The sequence below is a fragment of the Talpa occidentalis genome, unplaced genomic scaffold, assembly GCF_014898055.3.
Source record: "Talpa occidentalis isolate TD23 unplaced genomic scaffold, MPIMG_talOcc4v2.1 talOcc4.15, whole genome shotgun sequence".
NCBI lineage: Eukaryota > Metazoa > Chordata > Mammalia > Eulipotyphla > Talpidae > Talpa > Talpa occidentalis.
The window spans coordinates 36855272-36882537 of NW_023601543.1; the positions used below are offsets into that span (position 1 = coordinate 36855272).

The 27266-nt window shown below is 35.2% G+C and overlaps 1 protein-coding gene and 1 long non-coding RNA gene across 2 annotated transcripts in view; both read right to left on the reverse strand.

Moving 5' to 3' along the window:
- LOC119245581 (protein diaphanous homolog 2) overlaps positions 1 to 27266 on the reverse strand; it is a 711837-nt gene that overhangs the window by 594767 nt on the left and 89804 nt on the right. The window lies entirely within an intron of this gene.
- LOC119246632 (uncharacterized) lies at positions 14554 to 26731 on the reverse strand. The gene is made up of 4 exons (XR_005125535.2): positions 26558 to 26731; positions 24077 to 24206; positions 20995 to 21177; positions 14554 to 14862 (listed from the first exon to the last, which is right to left on the reverse strand). It is a non-coding gene; the product is annotated as an uncharacterized LOC119246632 (long non-coding RNA).

Here is a 27266-nt window from a genome sequence, read left to right on the forward strand (position 1 = left end):
GGTAGTACCCACTGTGGATTTAAACATGTCCAAGCATATCTAGATGCCCAGCAGGGCAGAACTGTTGGGGGGTTATTTATACGAGGACTTAAGGACTCTGATATTAGTTATAATAACTGGATTAATTGAAATTTATATCTGTTCTAAGCAACAAGACCCCTACCTAGTTTTGGGAAAATAAGATTTCACTTTTTTTATTTCTTGCTATATACTTTATTTTTTTTAAATAATAAATTTTATTTTTATATTCCCCATACAATTGCAACCCCCCATTCTGACCCCAATCCCTCCCCTCCTTCCCCCCACCCCCCCAAAAGTGTCTCTGGTTCATAGTTTTTTGTTGATTTTGATTTTCACTTTCTTATAGTTATTCATTTTCCTGGTCCCTTATTTAAGTTTTCTAGATTCCTGCTATGAGTGAGACCATCCGGTATTTTTCTTTTTCTTTCTGGCTTATTTCGCTGAGCATGATCCCTTCCAGCGCCATCCATGTTGCTGCAAATTGCATGTGTTTATCTTTTTTGAATGCTGAGTAATATTCCATGGTATATATGTACCACATCTTCTTGATCCAGTCATCTATTTTGGGGCATTTGGGTTGTTTCCAAATCTTAGCTATTGTAAATAGTGCTCCTATAAACATAGGGGTGCAGGTGTTCTTTGGAATTGATGTTTCTGTGTTTGAATAAGAATTCAGTTTAACAGATAGCAAGGAACCAACTTTGAGGGGAGTTTTTGTTGAGATAAACTGGTTCTGTTAGAAAAAAAGGTCTATGTTAGAACAGAAGAGTGGTTGAGTGGAATGTAAATATTGTGTTGGAGGCACAGAGTTAGAGAAGAGCTGGGTTCTGATAGGTAATAGGTAAAATAACAGCACTCTAACATTAGTCATCCTGAGAAGCTGAGAGCACAAGACAGTGCTACTTGTGACTTAATAATACTCTGATGTACAAGTCAGGGCAGAAATGACTGTTGGGATGGAATGGAAAAGTAACTAAGGCTACAGCATTGTTGCTGACATCCAGAGGTATGACGGAAGCAATAGTTGCTACTAAGGCACAGGTATGGAGCAGCAGAAACAGACCACAAATGTCATACGGAGGAGGAAAATCATCACTAGCTGATCATAAACAATGTGAGCTGCTTCTTATTTCTGCACCGCACCCTTGAATTCTAAGGGGGAATGAATTCCAAAGACTCAGCTATTGAATAATTTTTTCTATCTACCCAAACCAACCAATCTAGATAAATTCTCATTCAATATATCACATTCCAATTTTATGTAGACACAATTCTCAAATAGTCATATTTTCTCCATATATATTACATTACGTTTTATATATATATATATATATATATATATATATATATATATATTAATCAGGCAACATTGGCTTGCATTGCTGTATATGATTTAGAGATATAAGATCACACCTTTCAACTACCACCAAGGCACCAATAGTCCTCCACCATGGTCTACTGGGCACCCTCCATATTCTGCTCTACTCCTCTCTCTCCCTCTCTGGTAGTCTCCATTCTACAGTCATATTTTTCAGGTATGTTACTGGATTAGTATTATCTGACCCTTGATTTCTCTATAGTTCACATGTAAGTGACACCATTCCATATCTGTCTTTCTCCTTTTCATTTATTTCACTTACCCCTTCAGTTCCATTCATATTGACGCAAATGGCAAAAGCTTATTTTTTTATAGCCATGTAGTAATCCTTTGTGTATACATCTTATCTTTCTAACCCACACATCTCTTTTGTTTCCATAACTTAGCTATTGCAAGCAGTACTATAATGAATGTAGGAGCTAGTGCTTCTGCAGTATTCAGGTAAATACATAAGAGTGGACTTAGATCTCTTAAATATTTTGAAAACTCTCCATATTGTTCTCTATAGGGAATGGATCAGTCTGCATTCCTACGAACAGTGTATTAAGGTTCCTTTTTCTCCATATCCTTGCCAAAGCTTGTTGTTTCTAGTCTTTCAATATGGGCCGTTCTCACTTGTGTGAGATAGTATCTCACTGTGGTTTTGATTTTCATTTCCCAGACCATAAGTGATGATGAGCATTTGTTTATGCCTCTGTCAGCCATCTGTTTGTCTTCTTTGGAGAATTGCCTATGTAGTATTTCTGAACATATCGTTTTATTGTGATCTTTGTTTTCTTTTTGTTGAGTTGTATGAATTCTTTGTAGTTCTTGGATAACAGCCTCTTGTACGACATATGGTGTGTAAATATTTTCTCCCAGTCAGTCGAGTATCTTCCTGTTTTAATGATAGTTGCTTTTGTTGTGCTGTTGGAGACAAATCCACAAAGATATCACTGAAACCTCTGTTGTAGAAAGTTTTGCCTATGTTTTCTTCTATTTATTTTATGGTTTCAGGTCTTATATCCAAATTTTTATTACATTTTGAGTTGATTTTTGTGTATGGTGTGAGATAGTGGTCTAGTTTCATTCTTTTGCATGTGGTGATTTGTTCATTGGTGATTTGTTCAAGACACTTTCCTTTCTCCAATGTATGCCCTTGGCTCCTTTGTCATAAATTAACTATCCATAGTAGTGTGGATCTTTTCCTTGACTCTCAATTTTATTCAATTGTTCTGTATGTCTTTTTTGTTGTTGTTGTTCTGCAGCATACTGTTTTGCTTGTTATAGCTGTATAGTATAGCTCAGTCTGGGAGTGTGATACCATTCTTCTTCTTTAGTCAGGATTGCTTTGGGTATTTAGGTTAATTTGTGGTTCCAAATGAATTTCAGTAACGTTTGTTCTATTTCTTTGAAGTGTGCCATTGAAACTTTGACAGGGATTGCATTGAATCTGTATGTTGCTTTGGGTAGGATGGGTATTATAACAATGTTAATACTTTGAATCCAAGAGCTGGGGTTATCTTTCGATTTCTTTGTGTCTTCTTTCATTTCTTTTAATAATGTCTCATAGTTTTCATTCTTATAATTCCTTCACTTCCTTTGTTAAATTTTTTCCTAGGTATTTCATTCCTTCTGGTGTAATTGTAAATGGGACTATTTTGTTGAGTTCATTTTCTCCTAGTTTGTTGTTTGCATATATGAATGCAACTGTTTTCTGTCCATTGGTTTTGAAACCTACCATTTTGCTGAACTGGTTCATTGTTCCTATTAGTTTTGTAGTGGAGTCTTTAGGGTTTTCTATGTATATTATCATCTCGTTTGCAAATAGTGATAGTTTGGCTTCTTGATTTTTCTCCTCTTTCATTATTTTGATTTCCTTCTGTTTTCATATTTCCTTTATTGTTACATAATTATGAGTGCCTATACATGTAAAGTACTCTACTAAGCCACACAAGGAAAATAAAGGTGAAACAATACATAGGTACTGCACATGCAGTCTGGAGAAAGAACTCACTATACTCACAATTTATAAAATAGCATTCAAAAGATAGAGATATCCAGGAAAGTTACAGAGTAGATCATGTTACAAAGTTACAAGAATACATCATGTTCTGGATCCTATGTTGGTGGAGGGGTCATTTTATATTCTGGTCTAGTGGCAAAGACAGTATTAGTCCTGCTTGGATCACAGAGCAGGAGAAACAAATGGTTACTTCCTTTTTCAAATCTCTTGCATACTTACTATCTTCAGAAATTTTGCTATTTCAATTAATTTTTATGATTAAGATTCAAAGAAATTGAATTCAAAGAAATTCCTTTAAATTCAAAAGGGATTCAAAGAAATTCCTTTAAGTGTAGCTAGGCATGGGGAAAGATTTGCTCTGGTCTATGGCCTGTTAAGATTGGAGCCATGGGAGCAAAATTGGTATGGAGAATCAAAATTCATATAGACAGGCCAGTCAATGGAATGGGAAAGAGAAGTAAAAAGCAAGATTTCAGCAATGTGACTGCAATCAGAAGCTGAGAGGCAGGATTAGGAAAGGGTTACAGGAAATATTACCTTTATGTGCTAGAATATAGAGGCAGCACACTTTTGTAAGATGTTTATGGCCTCAACTGTGGGTAGAAAAGAAGTTACTAAAGCACAAAGTCTGAACAGATTCAATCTATGTTTTTGTTATGTTCCACATTTGTTTTGCAAACTGATTTTCAGTCTTTTGGCTCATTTAAATAACAAGTTGGTATATGTATGCTTCTAGACTTCTTTTGAGAATGGACCTTTTTTGCAAATTTGATTTTCCCCTGTCAACTCCAGGAAGACAGGCTCATAGAGGATGAGAATTCTGATACTGAATATAGGGGACAGTCCAATCAACCATATGTAATTTATCAGAGATGCCCCTAAAACTCAGTCATCTAGAAATGTCAAAAATAAATATGTGAGTGGATAGATGTGTGACAATCACATACAAAATGCCAATATTGGTAACAGATGAAATATGATTTATGAAAAATAATGTTTAGTGAAATAAAACATTTTATATTGAGTTAAAAAATCCCAAATAGGGCCTCCCCGGTGGCGCAGCGGTTGAGCGCTGGGTTGCGAAGCTGCCCGCAGCCTCTCTGGCACCAGTTCTATCCCTGGCTGCTCCCTGGCCACCAGAGGAGGGTCCCACACGGCACGTGGACCTCTCCTGCCTCCCGCTGCTCCCCTCGGCAGTGTACTTCGGTCCTTCTGCCTGCTCTGCTCCCTGCTCGGCTCTGGTTAATTCTCTCACCCTCCTGTGCTTCTGACTGTACCCAGTGCTTGTATAAATAAATAAATAAATCTTTAAAAAAAAAACAAATAAAGGCATTTATTTTAGACAAGGATTTTATGCAGTAAAATGTAATATCAATATTCATTAAACATACAATGATGATTTTAAAAACAAAAATAGAAAAGAACAAGCAGAATTGCAAAGTTCAACATACCATGATTACCCTCTATCAGATGAAAAATATGAAAATGTGAGTATAAAAATATACATTTCATTATGATATTTAATATCAAGAAGTTGAAAACTTAAATATCCATCAAGAGACCATTGACTCAGTATATTATGTCAATACATACAATGCACCATTATAAAATCCTTAAATGTGGTGTCTATATGTAATCATATAGAACAATGAGGTTGTTATATTATTAAGTGAAAATTAAAGTAATATGTTTGGAGTAATGCTATTTTTGTAAAGACAAATCTATATATAATGTGTGAAGATATACAAATATGTATGTATATGCAAATATATAGAGAAATGCTATTAAAATCATTATTTTAGAGAGAGGAAAAGACAAACTGTCATTTATTTATCTTATCTAAAGAGTTTGCATTTTACATATGTGTGCTTGTGTTTTATATTTGTACATTTAGAATTTTTTTTTGATTATAGACAACATGAGAACAATAACTGTATATAAAACTAAAACATAAGTAGCCAAGAATTTCCCCCAGGAAATTCTCTGAGCTTTGGCAAGTTTATAGGCAAGTTCCCATACAATGAAATCTAGTCCAGATAATAAAAAATCATTTAAATCATCTGGAATGGATTTTAGTTTTTGTTTTCTTTTGGGGAGATAAGTTCTTACATATATATTGTGGCTGTCCAGTGTTTGAACATCCTTTTTTGGTGCTTGAGGAATTCCCTGCAGCATATTGGAATATGGCAGGACTTTGGACCTTCTACTATAAAAACAAACAAAAAATGCTGGAGATTCACTGGCTCTACCTCCAAATTTTAAGACACAGTCACATGATCTCTAATCAGGTACTTGGAATCTAAGCCAAAGGAGTAGGAACAGGGAAGACTTCGGACAGTGATTGTGGCTATAATATCTAGTGTCCAATGGTAGCTGTCCCTGCTGTGTGTTCTCCAGACTATTCCAGTGGAATGATGTAACTCTGTGGAGCTTACACTTATCCTCTTATGTTTCCTGCCTTCATGTTGTTTACAATCTTCATATGAGTTCTGTGAAATATCCAGCATTCTTCCAATACACTCTAGTTTATATTACACTCTTGTTTATATTAACCAGTATCACTTTCTGCTGTTTAAAAGTAAGACCAAGATGCCTAGCAGTAGATATGTGCAATGTATTATAGTAAACATAATCCTTGAATGTAAACCCAGAATGTGAACAAGGTATACTACATCTTTTCAAATGTAGTGGAAAATAACTGTATAAAATAGTAGATCAGTTTTGGTTTTACATGGAAATAATCTATCATAAACATATAGAGTTTATTTCAAGAACAAAGGTTTTTATTTTCAAGAGAAGCAATATATAACATCAGTAGATTAAGATAAACCAGTATCTTCATAGATGCTTTAGGGAAAATTTAATATCCTTTCCTTCAATTCAAAAATAGTTAATAATTGTTTATGTTTCAGATAATGACCCAGATGCTATGTTATATACATGAATAAGATATAATCACCTACCTCATGGAGTTTATGGTCTAATTAAAATAAAGACAAGTGAACATAATTAAAATATGGTAAATGCATTGTACACATTGGTGACTCAGCACATCAAAGGTTCAAGAAAGTCTTCTTGAATAGTTGAGTTTGTGTTTTGAGAGGTTGATCTTACAAAAAAGGCTGGGCATTTTTATTCCTTGAAACTAGAATATATGAGAGAAGCATAGATAAAGATTAAGATTTATTATGTTTGGGTAGAGAGTATAGAAAAGTAATTTGAGTTGCCTGAAAATTGCCCTTCCGACTTTATTTCCTCTCCATGGCTATCACCATAATATAAGTCACATAATCTGTGGTCTAAACTAGTGTAACAGTTACCTAACTCTTTGTTCTGTTTATAGTTTATCTCCTTTCTAATTTATTCTCTTCATAGCTAAAAAATGAACTTCAAGAAAATAAATCAAAGCATGCCACTCCATAGCTAAAACTCTTCAGTCACTCTCTGTTTCTCTTAGCATAAAATAAGATCTTGTCTCTTGTGGCCTCTACTTTACAACTTCGTTCATAACATTTTCCCTGTTACATGCTAAGCTTTATAGCCATGATTTTCTTTGGTCTTTGGAAACGGTAAAACTTTTCTTTTCTTTGCCTTGGATTGCTGTTCCTTCCACTCCCCAACTTCCGTTTAACCCTGAAACCCCCATTAATTGCCCAAGTCCTTTACTGTCCTGTTTCTTTTTCATTTTTCTGTTTCTACCTCAAATGTCATCTCCTCAGTAAGACCTTAATTGAGAAATCCCTCCCATTTACTCTGTCAACCTATATATATTTATTGTCTTACAGTCTGCACATATCTTGTTTACTTATTTTCCTACTTCTCCATTAGAATGTAAGTTCCCACTGTGCAAAGACGTTGTCTATCTTGATCACCACAATGATCCTGTATCATAGCCTGCTGGTTGGCATTTAGTAGGGTCTCAATAAATATTTGTTGAATAGATTAATCTGTGACTAGAAAAAATAACCTCTGTAAATAATGCTAAAATAAAAATGTCAAATTAGAAACAACATGTGCAATATATAGGCAATGTATGACATTTAAAGGATTAATATCGGTATGCACAAAAATTTACTACATTATCAATATGTAAAGGAATAATAGCAAAACCAAGTATGCACAAAAGATTTGCCTGGACAATTCATAAAAGTACAAATAACTCATACACATATGAAAGTATCTTCAATGTATTAGTCATAAAAATAGAATTTAAAAATTAGATACTTTATCCTATTAGTTTAGCAAATATCGACATGATTGTTGATAGCTAACATTGACAATCTCATATACTTTTACAAAAGTATAAATTGGTGCAGCTTTTCTGGAAGGCAATTTGGTATTATCTTTAAAATTTGAATACCTCATAACCTTTAGTCCAGCATTTCTACTTTCAGAATTTTTCTCACAAAATTAACAAAGAAGAGCTGTTCAAAGTCTGAGCAGATACAAAGTGGTTGCTTTTTTTTTACTTTTATTTTATTTTCACAGTGGTTATTTTTAAATTACAAGTATCAATAAGAAACTGGCTCATTATATTACTGTAATTTACCTAGTATAGTAATATGTTGATATTATGAAACATTTCTTATATAGTGGCTTATGAGGATGCAGAATATGACCTTCATGTTCATATTTGTTATTTGTTTCCTATCTTTTACTTCCTGAACTTCTTAAACCTTTCCCTAGTGAGTCAGTCACCTACAAGACTTGGAGGTAAAGTAGCATATATATAGCAAGAATTAAAAGGGAAAGAGTTGATTCACACTCTTTGCTATTTATTTTTATTTTTATTTTATTTGCAAATTGGTCTTTGGAAAACCAAAAGGGGAGACCCTCTGGAAAGCAGAACATAGAGTTTATAATGGCAAAAAACTTATAAAGAAAGTAGAAGAAAGAACACAGTTTACCCATTCCACACTTAGTCCTTGGAACAGATTAGATTAGCGTCTGTTAGGCAGGAGGGAGTGTGTTTGCAGGGACAAAGTAAATGTCCTTGAAGGTGGTTTAAAGCTAGAGACAAGAAGACTGAACCTAAGAGAATATGATGATAACAGGGAATTAACATTGCAGGGAACTGAGTACTCTATTGGTAGCCACTGTAATGGAGCTAAATGAAAACTGAATCGATACCAGCAAACATTCATCACCGTCAAGAAAGTAGCTATGTCAGGGTGTCATGTCATCTCTTAGCTGAGATAAAACTTTTCTTTAAGATTTGCCTGTGTTCTTGACTGCTGCTCATCCAGCAGAGGCAGTCTCTTAGTTTTTCTGGGTCTCATCCAAACTGTCCCTTGTGGATATTTCTTCTTGGCAGTCGTCCAAGACTGGTAATTCTGCCCAAATAGATGGGTGATGGTGGTATGGTAGGGAAAGTATCATCATTCTTTCTTAAGTGGGAATGGACAGTGGTAGAGAAATCTACTTTTGTGACATAAAAATAATAGCAATAGAGATATGTCCTTATAACTGGTAGTATTGAAAGTGATAGATTTTGTGTTTACTCTGTTTTATGTATTTCTGTATTGTGTATTTTATAATAAGAATAAATTATTTTATAATAAAAACACATCTCTCAAAAAAACCCAGACAATTCTACTTGTTAATGTAAATGTTACATTTTATTGTTGATAAGGGGAATAAATTAGGCTTCCTTAGTGCTTCCTTCAGAAGCACTTAATGTCTACAGCAATTATTTATTAATGTCAGTACATATGGAATGCTCAGTCACTTGGGGTCAAGGCACATTTAGAACCAACCAGGACTCAGTGGGAAGTAATCTATCAATTCCAAAAGATCTTTACCAAATATATATTTCAGCACAATTCTCTCAAGTCCACATCCTTAAGGCCCTTTTGTCTGTGATAATTTTTCTTAAAATGTTTTTACAGTGGGACTTTTGATTCTTTAAGCATCTACCCATGAAGTGTATCTCCTGTGGTACTTGCTTTCTGACAGAAATTACTAAAAATTGCACAAACTATATGAAACAACTGTTTTCAGACATTGGACAATACAGTCTTTGAATCCCTGAGAGGTGAGAAATCAGTGAGTTGAGCCCCAAAACCTTGACTTTCTGGTAGAGATACAGTCCAGACAATAGACTAGAATAGGGAAAAAGAATTCAAGGAAGTCAGTGCAATTAGAATTTGTGAACCAAAGTGCTGGAGAGGAGTTAGCCACACAGAGAAATGGCTTCTCAAATCTCCATAGCGTTTCCTTAATTCTTTGGCAGAAACCAGTCTGTACATGTGTTAGATGAAACCCCATCAGGTTGATCAAAGAGCAACTGTTAAAGAAATGACCAGGAAGCTGTAAAACAGATTCAATATTCGCACAGGACTGAGAATCATTTTTGTTCTAACTCGTCAGAATGGAGAGATATTGTTGTCTCAAGGATACTTAGGAGAGATCTTAGAAGATTATACTTTCATAGGTGTGGTTGTTGCATACTAGATTTTATTGTATTCATTTGAAGAACATAGAACTTCATTCTGTCAGACAGTTAAGTATCATGATAATCATTTCAATGTTCTTGAGGCTTGTATTTAAGCTTCTTTTAGACCACCTATTAAAGTCTTAAGAATGTGAAAGAGAAAAATGTTTAAAGAAATAATAGCCCCAAATTTTTCAAAATTAATGACAACTATACATTTGCACATCTAAAAAACTCAACAGAAAACATGGTAAGTGGCCATTTGTATTTTTTTATTTCATTATTCTCTGAATCCTCACTTATTGAATGAATTATTTCATATCCTCTCTACATTTCTTATAATATTTATCATAGTCTTCTTATTTATATGCTGTTAATGTAATTTGTTTTATCTTAAACATTGGATTGATTGCAGAACTAGTTCTTCAAATGTTATACAGACTAATTAATAAATTAATATTTTATGAATACCATAATATATATACTTCTATATTTATAAATGTTTATTCTGATTATATAGATAAAAATAGATGATGGAAATAAAGATAGAACTAAAAATTGCAGTTCCTGCTACTTCATATGTACTATGTGAATGAAGTGTTAGATAGATTTGTGTCCCTGAATTAAGAAGAAATTCAAAAAAAGCTATCTAATTCTTCACTTTTTGTCCTAATTATTGCTAGTAACACATTCTAACTTCTGTGAAAGGGCAGATGTCCAGCACCTCAACAGGTCCATCTTCTAGAAGGACAACTCTAACAATGGTAAGGAATATATAATTTGACTTCGGGGTGCTAGAAACAATGAAGTGAACTTCAGATGTGCTCACATATGAAAGATATATGAAAGATATGGTAAGATGACCTTTCTCTGTGATCATTCCTACCCCTACTACTTTCTATGCAAAATCAAGTGAACATAAGTTTAGTTTGCAAGGCACAGGAAACAGTTTACATTTTACTCTAGGAACATTTTCTATTTGTTCACCCTCTCACTATCAGAGAAAGACCTGATAATGGAGGGAAGGGAGGGGCCAAGACCAGAAAGTGGTCCCTGGAAAAAGAGCTAAGAACTTATTCTTCTTATTTCTAGTTTGGGCCCTAGGATAGGCTGGAGGTTAGGTAGATAAAGACTCATCTTCACTCACATATTGTTCCAGACCAGGTTAACCTGAGACTATAAAAATATTTGAGACCATAACTCTAGTTATAAGAGTGTGTGCATTGTGCAGTGTCTCCTATGTACTATAGATGCACCTCAGGAACTGCATATAGGAGCAGGCAGACTGATGGATTGTAAAGAACTGGGACCCCAGCCATCTCTCTTCCCATCAGTGTTATGACTAATCATGTGACCTATCATGCATTCAATTATGTCAGGATGGAGCCTGTTTCGTGCAAAATATCTTACCATACCATCCCATAGATGAATTCTTTGTGAAAATGAAATATTATTTTAATTGAAAAGTTACATTGCTCATAGGATTCAGTTTATCTTTTAAAAGAAACTTTTACTACCATGTTAATTATATGTTTCAAAGCCTATGCTTTACAATAGATGTAAATATCACCATAAGAAGTGGGATGGTTTTTCCTAGTGTAAGTTCTTCATAAAATTATTCTTTCAGAAGATATTCCTCCACCAAAAATTTCCTTTTCATTTCTGTAAGTTTTCTATCATTCAACAGCTTGTTATTATGAAGAGTTAATTAATCATTAGTGCCAGGCTATCAATAAAATGATTTTCATGGGCAAGTCTAAATTACCTTATATTATTTCTAAATAGCATAGTTGGAATGAATTACATTTCTTTTATGCTGAAATGAAAGGTCATTTCCTCCAGTCTTTACTCATCTGAACTATTAAGCATGTATTCTAATAAGCAACATTCAACTTTTTTAATACACCATGTTTATTGGTTTCTTTCTCTCCTTCATTTCATTTACTGATCTGCATTTCTGTTTATGCCAGCATCCTCTAATAATGCCATGACTTGCTCAGCAAAATCCTGCCACTTCTGGCAACTGACCAAGCTTATACAATGTGCTTTCACATAAAAACTTCCTCACTCTAGACTGCAATGTGAAGTATTCTGGTAGAGATTTTATAATGCTGTTTTTTAATTAAATGAATGAAAATTAAGGATACAATTTCAAATTAGCTGTACAAATTCATTATCTATCATTCTGACCAGAAAAGCAGGGGGCCTATATCATTTGAATAATATGCTAGTGGGAAAGGCATGTACTTATCTTAAGTCTTAATATCAAATCCATATTTGAACACAATCTAATTATATTTAATAAAATGTAGGGATATATAAAAAGCACACATTTCTTAAATTATGGTAGCATCCATTTCTTAAATTATCATAGCATTTATGAGCTGCCATGAAATTTACTAAATAAAAATACTATTGCAATTTAACATAAAATATTTGGAATTAGCTCATCATCCTGCATTTTGAGAAAATATTTCTGAAAATTTAAAAATGTTAATGATGTATTTGGAGTTTTAAATAGTGAAAATTCAAGGGTGCTTATCTTTTATCATCTCATCTCATAAGAATACTGAAAAGAAATTAGTCTTTCTTGGATAAAAATAGAAAAGTGAATCTTTTCCCTAAAACAAACAATACTGTGTAATGAACAGAGACCCATAACACATGCCCTGTGATAACGTCCATGAAATAACACTGTACCTTTCTTTTGCATAGTGCTTGCTAAGCATTAATTAAAAATAGTTGAATGACAGAGTGCTAGGCAATTTTCTCAAAAGTTGATTTTTTTATATCTATGAATATATACAATAAATATTACATAGTGTTTAATTTTCATTGCCAAAATAAACAGGACCTGCATTAGCACTGGGTTTCATGCAAATCCAGAGATGTATATTTTTGCAATTGGTGTGTGTGCATATGCATACACCACACAAAGAGAGAGAACTTTTTGACAACTGAAAGGAATTCACCAGTGATCAGTCACTGGTGTCAGAAGTAAGAGATAGTTAAGGGAGTGCTGGTAAATCCTACCTCCCACGCACACTCTTCTGACTATTGGAATAAGATTCCAATAGAATGAGAAAGAAGCTAATGTGTCAACTGTAATGATAGTAAAATTGATGCTTGAAGGAAATAGCTCAGCCTTTCTGTCACCTGGCACTGCCGATCATGTTGCTCCATTTCTATTGACAAGTAGAATCTGTGTTTTATATGCAAGAAGTGATTAAGATTTAAAAATTGGAACAAGCCTGGATTTTAATGAGCTCCCTAGAGCTGGTCATGGGAATAGGTGGTTAAAGAACAACAGAAAGTATCCTTAATTTCCCATGTGTTAATCTACTTTTATTATAAACACTATTGAGAAATGTGATAAACAGAACTAGGATATGCTAATAAATGAAATTATTAAAGTCTGTCCCTTACATGGGACAAAAAATTTCTCTTACATGGTATATGATCCAAAGACACAAGGTAGATATTTATTTTGATGGTGTGGTTGACTCCCTGGCTGTGAGTCTTCTATATGTCACTGATGGTATCACAAAACCCCTATTTATATTAGCCTCACTTCAGATATATAAATAGAGCCATCTAAGTAGAACAAGGCTCAAGTTCTCAGAATTAAGTATCAAGTTTGTTTACTGCATCCCTCCATGAAATTTTATAAGAGATAAATTAACTATCTTGATCTTTTTCTAGCATTCAGTTCTGGGACCGAGGTCTAGTTGTATCCTTTTAGGAACACGGTTCTCAACCCTGGTTGAATACTAGAATCACTTGGGAAGACATAAAATGGCTGAAACCTATCGTCACTCCAGTTGACTTAGGTCTGGGCATTGATACTTGTTAAAAGCTGTAAGTGTTTCTGATAATTCTAATTTGCAATAAAGTTCTGAAAGCTTTTGTTCTAGTCCTTTCATGTAGTACTGTCTTGCTCTTTGAGCCTGTATCTGTGACCTGGTTCCTACTTTCTGTTGCTCAGAAGGTATATCTTCTCTACCCTATCTTTTTCTTTCTGAGGTGACCACTGAAACCACGTGTTGAAAATAGCTTTTAAGATGAATGTAGCCTGGGTCCTTGAATCAGCAAATGGAAGGTCTTTCATGTAACACTGCATTGAACCATTGTAGAGACTGCTAGTTGCCTACTAAGTATATATTCTCTTCTTCATCCTTACAAATATAATTTCTGTCCATTTGGAGATGTCACTGTGTCAAGATAAAGAATTATATGTCCAGGGCCTCCCCGATGGTGCAGCAGTTGAGCGCTGGGTTGAGAAGCTGCCCGCAGCATCTGCAGCACCAGTTCGATCCCCAGCCACCAGGTGAGGGTCCCACATGGCACGCAGACCTCTCCTGCTGCCCACTGCTTCCCTCAGCAGTGTACCTCGTCAGTCTGCCTGTTCTGCTCTCCACTCTGGCTCTGGTAAATTCTCTCACCCTCCCACGCTTCTGACTGTACCCAGGGCTTGAATAAATAAATAAATAAATCTTTTAAAAAAATTATATGTCCAAGTTTCCTTTATAGAAGGAATGCTGTAAGCAGAGTTATAAGCAGAAGTAGTCAGAATTTCTTGGAAGCCTCTTTTTTTTATTTAATAAAGTTTCATTTTTCAAAATGTACAGTTGGTATAGCATCTGGGGCATCTCCACTCTGGTGTGCCTGGTGTAAATTACTGGAGCTCTCTGTTTTGAAACCAATCTAATAAGTTCTTTAGTAAAGTAATCCTGAAGAACTTCCCTGGCCAAGGAACAACAATCTTCACCCTCTCAGCCTCAAGAGCTGGGGCTATAAGCTTGTAGTTGGGAACTTCCTTATAGAGTTTGTCGTGTGTGGCTTTGTCAAACAAGACGAAGTTTTTGAGTTTGTCCCAAATTTTGCTTTGACCACTTCTTTTTGGCCTTGCCTCCAGATTTGTTCACTGGGTCTTTGTCTTTCATGACTGACTTTTTGGCATATTTTTCTTATTATTGTCCTTGGGCAGCATCCTGAAGGTTGGAAAGCAGCAGCTACCAGGGCAGCCTCAATAAGATATCAGACAAAGAAAAAGTTTCAACAACCATCATATAACCATGTGGGGATGTGTGTCACATACCTTGGAATGAAAAATGAAGACAATGAAGGAGCCAGGTCCTCTGATGACTTTGAAAATCACCGTATAAGCCTTGATATAAAAATCTCCATATTTTTTTTTTTTTTTTTTTTTTTTTATAGAGGCATGCTTTATTTATTTGTTTGCTGGTTTGTTGTTTTGTTTATACATGCACTGGGTACAGTCAGAAGCGCGGGAGGGTGAGAGAATTCACCAGAGCCAGAGCGGGGAGCAGAGCAGCAGAAGGACCGAAGTACACTGCTGAGGGGAGCAGCGGGCGCAGGAGAAGTCTGCACGCCATGTGGGACCCTCCTCCGGTGGGGGAGCAGCCGGGGATCGAACCGGCGCCGCAGAGGCCGCGGGCAGCTTCGCAACCCAGCGCTCAACCGCTGCGCCACCGGGAGGCCCAAAAAATCTCCATATTTTTAATAACATAAAAAAACTGATGGAAGCTGATATATCTTAGGTCACCACCACTATACAAGAATATAATTCCTAATTCGTATATTCTTAATGACATACCCCGTGTGCTTTCAGGGATCTTATCTATTGTTATCCCTGACTTTTTTGACTCTACCTGTCCATCTGTCTGCACTACCTTCTGTGGCTTGCTGTCTGAATCTGTGTTGTTTTCGCATGAATCAGTTTTGTCTCCTAATCCTTGGTTATCTCTAATTTAGCCTTATTTTGCCTTCAACATAAACCTATCATGTTTGATTAATGTTAGAGTGAGTATAGGACCATTAATTCGAGGCAGACTTTAAAATGTCTGCCAACTAATGAGAATGCAGCAACTTGATTTTCTCAATATGTTTTCTATGTCCACTTTCCTCAATACCAAATTTAGATGGTCTTCTCAGCTCCATTTTCAAGTATAAATGAGAGAAATAGTGGTATATAAATTATATGGACACTGTTCTGTGAACTCTATCATTCAAGGACTAGAGGAGATTGGATAGTGTGACCTATGCTTTATAGGTGGGAAGGCACCACTTATAATCTCTAAGACGATCTGTTATATTTAATGACTTTGTGCTATGTGCTACATTATTTTCCAGGTCAGGTAAATATCACACCTCTATTAAAGTTGTTTAGTTATTTGTATATCCATGAAAGTAAGAAAACAATAACAGATTCTCACCAGACAACTGAGAGATTAGAAGTTAAAATGTGAGCTCACAGCACAGAGCATGGTCTGGTTGTTTGAAGAACATCCACAGTGATGAAGTAAAAAGATACACAAATAGAAAGCCACATCCGTTGGTGTCTCAGTGTTTTCCAATTTGCCCAATATCATCTTAAGAAAACCACCTCAAGATGGCTACCATTGCTTATTGGTTAATTCAAAGGGAAAAAGAAAATGGTAACATAATGAAAAGTCAGATCAGGAAAAGTGAATATGTTTTTCAGAAGTGGGCGTATTTCCTCAAATGTACTAAAATTCCTGTGCTTGGGAGATCTTGCATTTATGATGTAATTACATAAGCTCTAATTCTTATGAGCTTGATCAATTGATCAGAATGAACGAGTCTATGCAGCGAGGTCCATGGGTTTAAAATCTAATGAATAAGTAGATATTTTCACTTAATTGGTCATTTTATTTCTTTGTCAGTAGTCTTTTATGGTAACATGACTGTTAATTTCCCAAAAGTGTTAAGTTAAAGTTACTCACATTTTGATACAAAATTAGAATTGTTTATTTAGAAACAATTTATAATCATTTATGTTTACACAAACGCTGTCCTCAAACTATTTTAATTATTAACTTGATTTTCCTTAATCATTTAGTTTGTTTAAAAACTGTCAGTAAGTAACCAAACTAGCTGATTATTACATGGTTTAATCTGCATAAAATTTCTAGTCATATTTGAGATTTGGGGACAAATGTACCCTTAATGTGTTGAAATGTTCTGAATCCCCTACAATTATTCTTTATAATTTTGTTGAAAATACATGTGAAAAAAAGAAAGAAAGGGTAATAGTGTGTTATCCTATTCTGGGTTCTGACGTTGAAAATCAGAGATACTCATCACTATTAGGACCTAAGTTATTCACCAGTTAATGGTAGATGAAAGAAAAGCATAGTCAAGTTATAGCTTAGGGACAAGAGCTAGGAAGTTAGTGAGTTAACTAGAGTTGAGGAAGGTTGAGGTCTATAAGAAATGAAGTGAAAGGAAAGTCACAAATACTGAGAGGTAAAAATCAAGGAATAGGTTCAAAACCTCAACTTTTTTCTGCATGGAGATAAAGATGGAGCTGATGTGAAGATGGAGACTTACAGTCACCTTTAATCTTACACCATCAATAACTGGAGTGGAGGGGCTTCCCCGGTGGCACAGCGGTTGAGCGCTGGGCTGCGAAGGTGCCCGCAGCCTCTGCAGCGCCAGTTTGATCCCCCGCCATTCGGAGAGGGTCCCACATGGCGCGCAGACCTCTCCTGCTGCCCGCTGCTCCCCTCAGCAGTGTATTTCTCAGTCTGCCTGTTCTGTTCAACGCTCTGGCTATGGTGAATCCTCTCACACTCCCGCGCTTCTGACTGTACCCAGTGCTTGTATAAATAATTAAATAAATCTTAAAAAAAAAATAATTGGAGTGGAATTATTAGGATTTAAAGTGCCAGTACCTTAAAATTAGACAAAGGCTGCCTAAGTCCTATGGAATTTCATGTGAACAAAACAAAACCAGACAATTATAAATCAGTGACATACAGCAGGGGAGGAGGGAGAAGGATCAAAGGGAGGGAGGGAGGAGCACAGGGGACTGTGGTGATGGTGCACGGGGTGCATTGGTGAAGGAAATTACTCTGTATAATTTTGTTGGGGACTACACCTGAGGGGGGGTAAGAAAATATTGTTTTTTTTTTTAAGATTTATTTATTTATACAAGCATTCGGTACAGTCAGAAGCGCGGGAGGGTGAGAGAATTCACCAGAGCCAGAGCGGGGAGCAGAGCAGGCAGAAGGACCGAAGTACACTGCTGAGGGGAGCAGCGGGCGGCAGCAGAGGTCTGCGCGCCATGTGGGACCCTCCTCCGGTGGCCCGGGAGCAGCCGGGGATTGAACCGGCGCTGCAGAGGCTGCGGGCAGCTTCGCAACCCAGGGCTCAACCGCTGCGCCACCGGGGAGGCCCAGAAGCAAATATTGTTTAAAAATGAACAGTGATGTTAAAAAAAAGAGAGATAAAGACCTCCCTTTTTGGAAAAAAAAAACTCTGAAAAATAATTTCATGTGATAGTATCATAAACTTCATGGTTTATATCACTAAGTTTGTTAATCATTTTTGTGGGTCATTGAAAGTTTAATTAATGGGTTCGTTTAAAAAGGTTAATTAATGCGTTCGTTCAGAATTTCTATTTCTTCCCTCTTCAGTCTTGATGATTGTATAATTCCAAGAATTTGTCTTTATCGTCTAGGTTATTGAATTTACTAGTATACACATGTTAATAGTACAGAGAAACTGAAACAATAATCATAACTCTCCCCAAAAAGAAAAGTTTAGGATGAGATGACTTCACAAGTGAATTCTACCAAAACTTCAAAGATGAATTAATACTTATGTTGCTTCAACAATTCCAAAAAACTCACTAAAAAAGGAATACTTTCAAACATATTTTAGGAAGCTAACATCATTTTACTATCAAAACAAAAAAAATACAAAAGAAGAAAAATATAGACCAATTTCCCTAATGAACACAGATGCAAGAATCTTAAACAGTATCTTAGCAAACCAAATCCAATAATGCATTAAAAGGATCATACACCATGACCAATAAGGATTCATTTGAGGAACACATGAATGATTCAATATCCAAAAATCAATCAATGTAATTCATTACATCAAAAAAGAGATAAAAACCATTAGATCATATCAATAGATGCAGAGAAATCATTTGATAATATCCAATAACCATTTATAAAGAAAATGATCAAAAAAGTGGGATAAACAGACTATATTTTAACATAATAAAAGCCATTAACAACAAACCCAAAGATAATAGCATTCTCAATGGTGAAAAACTGAAAGATTTTCCACTAAGATCTGAATAAGTCAAGGGAATCCACTCTTACCACTACTATTCAATATAGTATTAGAAGTCTTAGCTAGATCAGTTAGACAAGAGAAAGACATAGAGGGAATCTGAATTGGGGAAGAAGAATAAAATTATCACTATTTGCAAATGACATGATAATATATATAAAGAACCCTCAGCCTTCATGGGAAATATAGTTGCAATAATCAATTTATAAAAGTGGCAGGGTATAAAATCAATATTCAAAAATCAGTTGCCTTCCTATAATACATAGAATGATTTTGAAGAGGAAGAAATTAAGAAAGTGATCACATTTATAATCACACCAAAAAAAAATATATAGCTAGGAGTAATCCTAACAAAGGAAGTAGAAGATCTAAACAAAGAAAACTATGAGACATTATTAAAAGAAATAGAAGTAGACAGTAAGGAATGGGAAAATACCTCCTGCTTATTGTCAAAATGGCTATCCTATCAAAAGCAATATATAGATTCAATGCACTCCCAAAAATATCATTGGCATTCTTCAGAGAACTGGAACAAACACTAATGAAATCCATATGGAATCACAAAAGACCCTAAACAGCCAAAGCAATTGTTACAAAAAAGAAAGAATGGAGGTATCAAACTTCAAACTACACCATAAAGCATTATAATTAGAACAGCCTGGCACTGGAACTAAAATAGACACACAGACCAATGGAATAGAATTGAGAGCCCAGAAATAAACCCAGACCTAATCTAGCTAATCTATGACAAAGAGGTAATCTATGGCAAAGAGGTCAAGAACATATTAGTAGAGCAAGGACAACCTCTTCAATAAATCATAGTGAGAAAGCTAGACAACTGCATGCAGAAGAGTGAAATTAGACCATTATATCACACTACACACAAAAATCAATTCAAAATGGGCAAGAGTATGTAAATCTTGAAACTATAAAATTCATAGACAAAAACAGGCAAAATATTTCATGACATCAGCTTTAGCAATGTCTTTTGTGATTCATCTCCAATAACAAGGAAAACAGAACATAAACAACTGACACTACATCAAACTAAAAATCTTTTGCACAGCAAAAGAAACCATAACTAAAACAAAAAAAAGCACCCTGTGGTAAGGGAGAAAATATTTGCACATACATCTGACAAGGGACTAGTATCAAAGATCTACAAAGATCTCACACAACTTACCAAAAAGAAAAAAAATGAATCCAAAAAATGGGCAGAAGAACTAAACTGACACTTCTCCAAAGACACAGTTAACAAACAGGCTCATTTATTTATTTTAAGGGAAATGCAAATCCAGACCAAAATGAGATACTACCACACATCTCACACATCTGTGAGAATAACTCATATTGAAAGGACCAGAAACAAGTGCTAACAAGGATTTGGAGAAAGGGGAACCCTCCTACACTTCTGGTGACAATGTAGATTGTTCTACTCTGGAAAGCGACATGGAGGTGTCTCAAAAGATTAAAAGTGGCTCTGCCATATGACCCAGTAATTCCACTCCTAGAAATCTACACGAAAATATGAAAAATACCAGTTAGTAAGGAGACTTGCACTCCCTATGATTGTAGCACTAGTTACAATAGCCAAATTATTAAAATAACCTAAGTGCCCCAAAAACAGATTACTCAGCAGTCAAAAAAGAAAAACTGATGACATTCATAGTAACATGGGTGGAGCTGGAAGGGCTAATACTGAATGAAATAAGTCAGAAGGAAAATGATAAATATGGAATGGTGTCACCAATACATGAAATACAGAGAATCCAAATGAATAGTCAGATGAAGACAAGCTTAAAAACTAATCCTTGAAAACTGATTCTATAACTGAAGCATCCAGAATATTGATGGGGTGAGGGAAGAATAAGAAGGAAGAGGAAAGAAGCACAATGGACTTTGGTAACGGACTCTTGGTAATTGGTGGTGGGTACACTTAGATGGTAACATCTGATGGTGGAGCAGGGGTGATACTAAAGTTACCTTAATGAAAAAAATAAATAATAACAAAATAAAATGACTTACTATTTGTAGAGTTGTAGGAAATATTTGTTTGAAAAATGATGTGTAAATTGTGAAGTTAGAGAGTTGACCAGAACATGCATTTCATTCATTTCTGTTGTTGAGTTTTTGAGTTTAGTTATGTGCATATTCTGGTCTATCCATAAACCACTTTCCAGAGTCCAGACCACAAGCCTCAGACCTGTGCTGCAGAATAGAATGTCATCAAAGTACAGATGGACGATTCTTATTACCAGCATTGGTTCCAAGGCTGGATATCAAATGACTAACATATTTTCAGTGATGTATTAAGTATAAATGGAAGAAAGATATTTCTAGAAATAGTAAGGTTGAAAAATGACTGTCAATTATAATTTAAGAATATTTCTACCCTTCCATAAACTATTGAACAACATCTTTATTTTTTGTTAAGATTTATTTATGCTTATAAGAACGGGTACAGGCCAGAGGTGTGGGGGTTGGAGGGTTCACCAGAGACAGAGTGGGGGAACAGAACAGGCAGATTGACTGAAATACACTGCTGAGGGGAGCAGCGGGTGAGTCAGGAGAGGTCTGCTATGCCATGTGGGGTAGCTCCCTGGCTGGGGATCAAACCTGTGCCGCAGTGGCTGTGGATAGCTTCATAGGTTGCGTCTTAACCCCTTGCACCACCAGGGAGGCCCTGAATAACATCTTTAAATTATTTAATGCACTGATAAAATAAAAGCCTTTAGGTGGAAGCTTTATAATTAATTCTTAAGGAAGAAATACAGTATACTTTATATTAATATATCACAAATGAGAAACATTACATTAACTGTTCAATATATGTAGAGATAACATGACTACCTTAAAATCTGCAAGCTCAGTTAATGTCGTTATTATATTTTTGTGATAAAATTTTATTCTCTGACTTTCCTTGATCATCCCATATAATTTTTATATATACATGTACAATATCTTGTATGGTTTTCTTTGGTTCCTTCTTTGGGAAATTTGGACTCATTTAATTGTGTTATAGTAATAGCTTAGTCACATAATGTTTTTTTTATTACAATGTATTTTCAAAATATAAAAATAAAATGAAATACATTTTTTACAACAAAAAAAGAGCCCCCCCCAAGTCCCTAGAAGTCATCAAGTTAAGAATAATTATCACCATTTTACTGATGAGAAAAACAAGAGTACATATTATGATTTTTTTTAATTTCACAAAAAGTCTTAAATGTTTGTCTTAGAATTTAAAGGCCTGAAAAACTCTAGAAATTAGGTTAAAAAATTCTCAAGTGGCTACTTGCTTCTAAAGGAAAACAACTGTGTTAATGCTCTACAAAAGGGAGGGAAGGAAGGGCAAAGAATTTATGCCAAAATATAGAAAGTGATTCTTCTGGTGATTACTGCAGGCTATGATAGAGAAGGTTTTGTAGATTTCATTTAGTTTAAAATTATGCAAAAGAAAATAAATTGAGTTCATGTCATTTCAAGTAAATTTAAATTAGAGAAAATGCTGGCATAAGCTAAAACTTCCTAATTAAATTACTTTGATTACTTTGAAATATGATAAAATATTTGAATTCCACTAAAACAAACAGGAAATATAAGACGAAGACATTAAGAAATGAAAATAAGGGGCCTCCCTGGTGGAGAAAGGGGTTAAGCATCAGCACTGTGAAGTTGGATCCCGGGGTAGGGAGGTGACCTACATGGCGCAGCAGACCTCTCCTGTCTCACTAGCTGCTCCCCTCTGCAGTGTATTTCAGCCAATCCGCCTGTTCTGCTCCCCAGTCTGTCGCTGGTGAATCCTCTCACCCCCCCCCGAAACTTCTGGCCTATACCCCAATTCTTGTATGCATAAATAAATCTTCAAAAAAAAGAAATGAAAATAAAATTCTATTTCAAAGATGTCATTGGCTATCATGTTAGGCAACAAAGAAACAAAAATTATTTAAGTTTTGTTATCAGATTTAGGTAAAATAAGATTTATAGTAGTAGAACTGATTTCTTATGAATTAAAATATAAAAACCAATCTTCAGTTTTAAATATTATAGCTAAGAAATTAAAGTCTGCTTATAAACTAATCAATATATGACCCATCTCCATTAAAGTGCTAGATTTATAAATGTTGTATTACATTGAAGATTTAATTATTCAGTAGAAGTGTCACAAAATGAAACACTTGGAGTGTGAGCTAAATGCATTTACATTCCAAGAATCACGTTGCCAATATTAAAACTGCAGGATCAAGTTAAAATTCTGTTATCAGTATAAAATTAGTCATAGCCCATTTAATTATTTAAAATAATTATATTATTATCAAGGGTAATTAGGTAGGTGGGAAAATCAATTATATAGGACCCATGGAAAGTTTTAAAATAAAAACAGCAATTGATACATATCCAGCACATACACACCTCATTCTTAGCTAAGACAAAGCATCAAGGTAATTCCAAGGTAATGCCAAGATTTATGTAAAGTAAAATTCCTTGGCCTCTATTTGTTGTAGGAAATGTTACATAACAGTGAGAGTCTGATCTTTCAAACTAATATATATATATATATATATATACATTTAAAAGCATGTAGCATTTTATGTATGTGTAGTTTATGAAGTACAATATTAGAATAATCAGACTAAAAAGCTGATGAAAGAATTTCTTCAAATGAGTAGACTTTATTCCCACAAACAATGTCCAGCAAAGTGAAGTTTTTTAGTTTCATTTATTTTGCATTTGAGTGAAAATATTGTATGGAGATATAATAATTATATATAACAGAATTGTAGAGCCTATGAATTGAAGGGGACCTTCAATATCATCTCATTTAACCTGTTAATTCACTGGGGTGGAGCTAAAGTTCTTTATGATTTTCTTAAGGCCACAAGGCAGACCTGTGACTAAAATCTAAATTTTTCTTTAGATTTCTCCTGGTCCAAATTAATTTTTCTGTAACATATTGTTTACATTTCAGTCAAAAGAGCAATTTTACAAATATTCAAGAATTTTAGAATTCAATTAGGCATAAAGATGACAATTTTTAGGATGCCAAACTCATTAATGTTTTCCTTATATTGATGGGTGATAAAGAATGGTTATTTAAAAAAATTACCTTTCATAAGACCTTGCATCAATTCACTTTTTTCCTCTAAATCAGACAAACTACTTCTTTGTTTTTTGTTCTGATGGGAAATAGGACATATGTTCAAAGAAATTCAATTTCAGTCAATGAAACTCTTTGCCTGGTTTAAAAAAGCAAAAAAAAAAAAATTAACAGTTCTAAAGATCAATAAATATTTGGACACATTCAAGTGAATTCAAATCCATTGTGAAGATGACCAAAATGATTGGAGCAACCACACTATGATTCATTTTAGTGCAAACATATACTCATAACTAAATCATGTCCAGAAGGTTCTTGGTATTCTTCTGAAATTGAACTGTTCCCAAATTCACGAACATTTTTTCATTGTTTTTTAACAGTCACTTGTATTTCTCTGGTATCACATTTCTATTTCCTTGACATATCTTCAAACACTGGCTTTTCAAAATTCACTAAAATTTTACCCTAGATTTGTGGTCATCCCTCCTGTCCTCATGCCTCCCTCCCAGCACACGAAACAACAAAGTCTATTAAGATGCAGATGCTTGGACCTCCATGGTAGTGCAGGGGGTGGAGTGCAGTGATGTGAGTCTCATCTGTGGCCTTTGTAGCTGGGGAGCAACCCACATGGCGCAGCAGACCTCTCCTGACTTGCCCGCTGCTCCCCTCAGCTGTGTATTTCAGTACATCTGCCTGTTCTGCTCCCCATTCTCTCTGGTGAATCTTCTCACCCCCTGCGACTCTGGCCTGTACCCTACTTCTTAAAAAAAAAAAAAGATGCAGATGCTTGTATATAACTAGATACTTTCAGAAATGACTCACTCTACTACATGTATTTCATGTATTTTAAGGTTGAGAATAGTCAAAACATTCCAAAATGTTATCAGTAAATGTCAAGTATTTTCCTTTTATATGCAATAACAAGAAAGTTGTCCAAGGCATAGGCTACCTCCAGAAGTCCTAAAAATAAAACTCATTTGATGCTGTTATGGGTTGAATTATATTCCTTCAGTAATTCAGGTGTTGAAGACTAAACCTCCAGTCCCTCAGAAAATATACCTTACTTGGAAATAAGGTCATTGCAGTTGGAATTAGTAAAAATAAGATCATTTAAATGGGTGCTAGTGCCCTTATTAAAAGGAGAAATTTGGACACAGAGACAGACACACACGGGGGAAGAAAAATGTGAAGAAACACAGGGAGAAGATAATCATCTCTGAGTCAAGGAGAGAGGCTTAGAATGGATCCTCTCAGGAGGAACCAATCCTGCTGACACATTCACCTCAAATTTCTAACCTCCAGACAATAAATTTCTGTTGTACCCCTTATTTTGCGATAATTTACAAATTAAAACAGTTACCTGTCTGAAATCTCAGACAAACCAAATACTTTAAGAAGTCACTTTAATATACATTACATTGATTAATCAGAGGTCATAAAATAGAGTCTACAGAAGTGAACTCTCATAAGCCTTTTAGAGTATAAGGTACTTTTTTTTTTTTTTAAGTTAATCTAAGAGAGAATCCTCAGCTGCTCAGTTCAATAGGAAAGAGGAGATTCAGTTAAATAGAACTTCGCTATCTTTTTTTTTTAAAGACTTATTTTTATTTATGCATACAAGAGCTGGGGTACAGGCCAGAGATTCGGGGGGTGAGAGGATTCACAGAGACAGAGTGGGGAACAGAACAAGCAGACTGATTGAAATACACTGCTAAGGGGAGCAGCGGGCGAGTCAGGAGGGGTCTGCTGTGCCATGTGTGTTTCTCCCTGGCCTGGGATCGAACTCATGCTGCAGTGACTGCGGACAGCTTCATAGGTTGCGTCTTAACCCCTTGTGCCACCAGGGAGACCCAGAACTTTGCTATCTTTACTAATATGGTTTTATAATTCAAAACATATTTGAGAACTCAAAAGGCACCTAAAGCCACACACTAGGAATAGAATAGTAAGCAAACATTCACTGTGATGTCTGCTTTCATGAAGCTTTCAGTCACACACATTCGTGAGTCAACTTTTAAATTGAAGAGGCCAGGCATGGAAGGGAACAGGAAAGGAACCAATAATATACACATATAATTTCATTCAATTTTCACAAAAAAAATTATGAAATACTTATTATCTCCATTTTATAGATAAGTAAAGTGAAGCACAGAGTTAATAAGTTACGGAGTGGAAGTGAGATTCAGACCCAAATTGTCTAACTGCAAAGTTCTGTTTGTTCCACTAATCTACTTTTCAGAACGAAATAAAAAAGGAGAAAAGGAGAATGTATGCATCCACATAATCCATACAATTCTCCATAGTGTATTGGGGGTTGGATTGTCACTCTATGTATATCTGAAGTACATAATAAAGTTCTACATCTGGGAATTGGATTCAGTACAAATATAGAATATCTGACCACTGTTTTTTTTCAACTTGCCATCGAAAGGCATTCTCACTTCCTAACACCACAGTTCTACCAGTCGAACACACCATCCTATTACTTACCCATACTTTACATGTAGAACACACAGCAATTACTAAGAATTCGAGTATACACATCCTTTCCCTTTCAAGTGTGAATAAAAGGCACTTTCCAAGGTTGGTACTGGATGAATTAACAGGATAGCCCAGAAACTTAATTTGTCTATACCAGGTGATTAACTTTGTGGTCCAGAGATGGACTCATACTCACTAAATTCACAAGCACATTCTAGAATGCCAGAATATTGATTTACAACAAAAAGTACAATTCTAAGAATGGATTGACTGTTAGAACTGATAAGACTAAAGTGCTCTCTCTCCCCATAGGAAGTGCTACCAAACAGGAGGATAGCTTAAGGAACAAGCAAGTGGGATGAAATTCATGTTTAATGACAACTAATTCTGAAGGACCAGTGTGTCCATTTATGGACATGTACGTACCTACTAACGAGACAAAAGTACCCTTTGGACACTTGACATTTTCTCCACCGAACAATGCTAGGATAAATATGTCCTAGGCTTTGTCATTCTCTTCCAGACAGTCTACTTTCCCAGGAACCCATGTATTCTTTAGATATGTTAATATAATTTGTTAGCGTTAGTCTAGCCTGGGTGCAATTCTCATTCTTTTACATCTTCATCTACCTATGAACCTGTCCATCAGGCCTTGCTTTTCTAGTTTAACTTTTAGTGGGTTTCAAGTCATTAGAAGGTTTGTTACTGTTGTTTACAC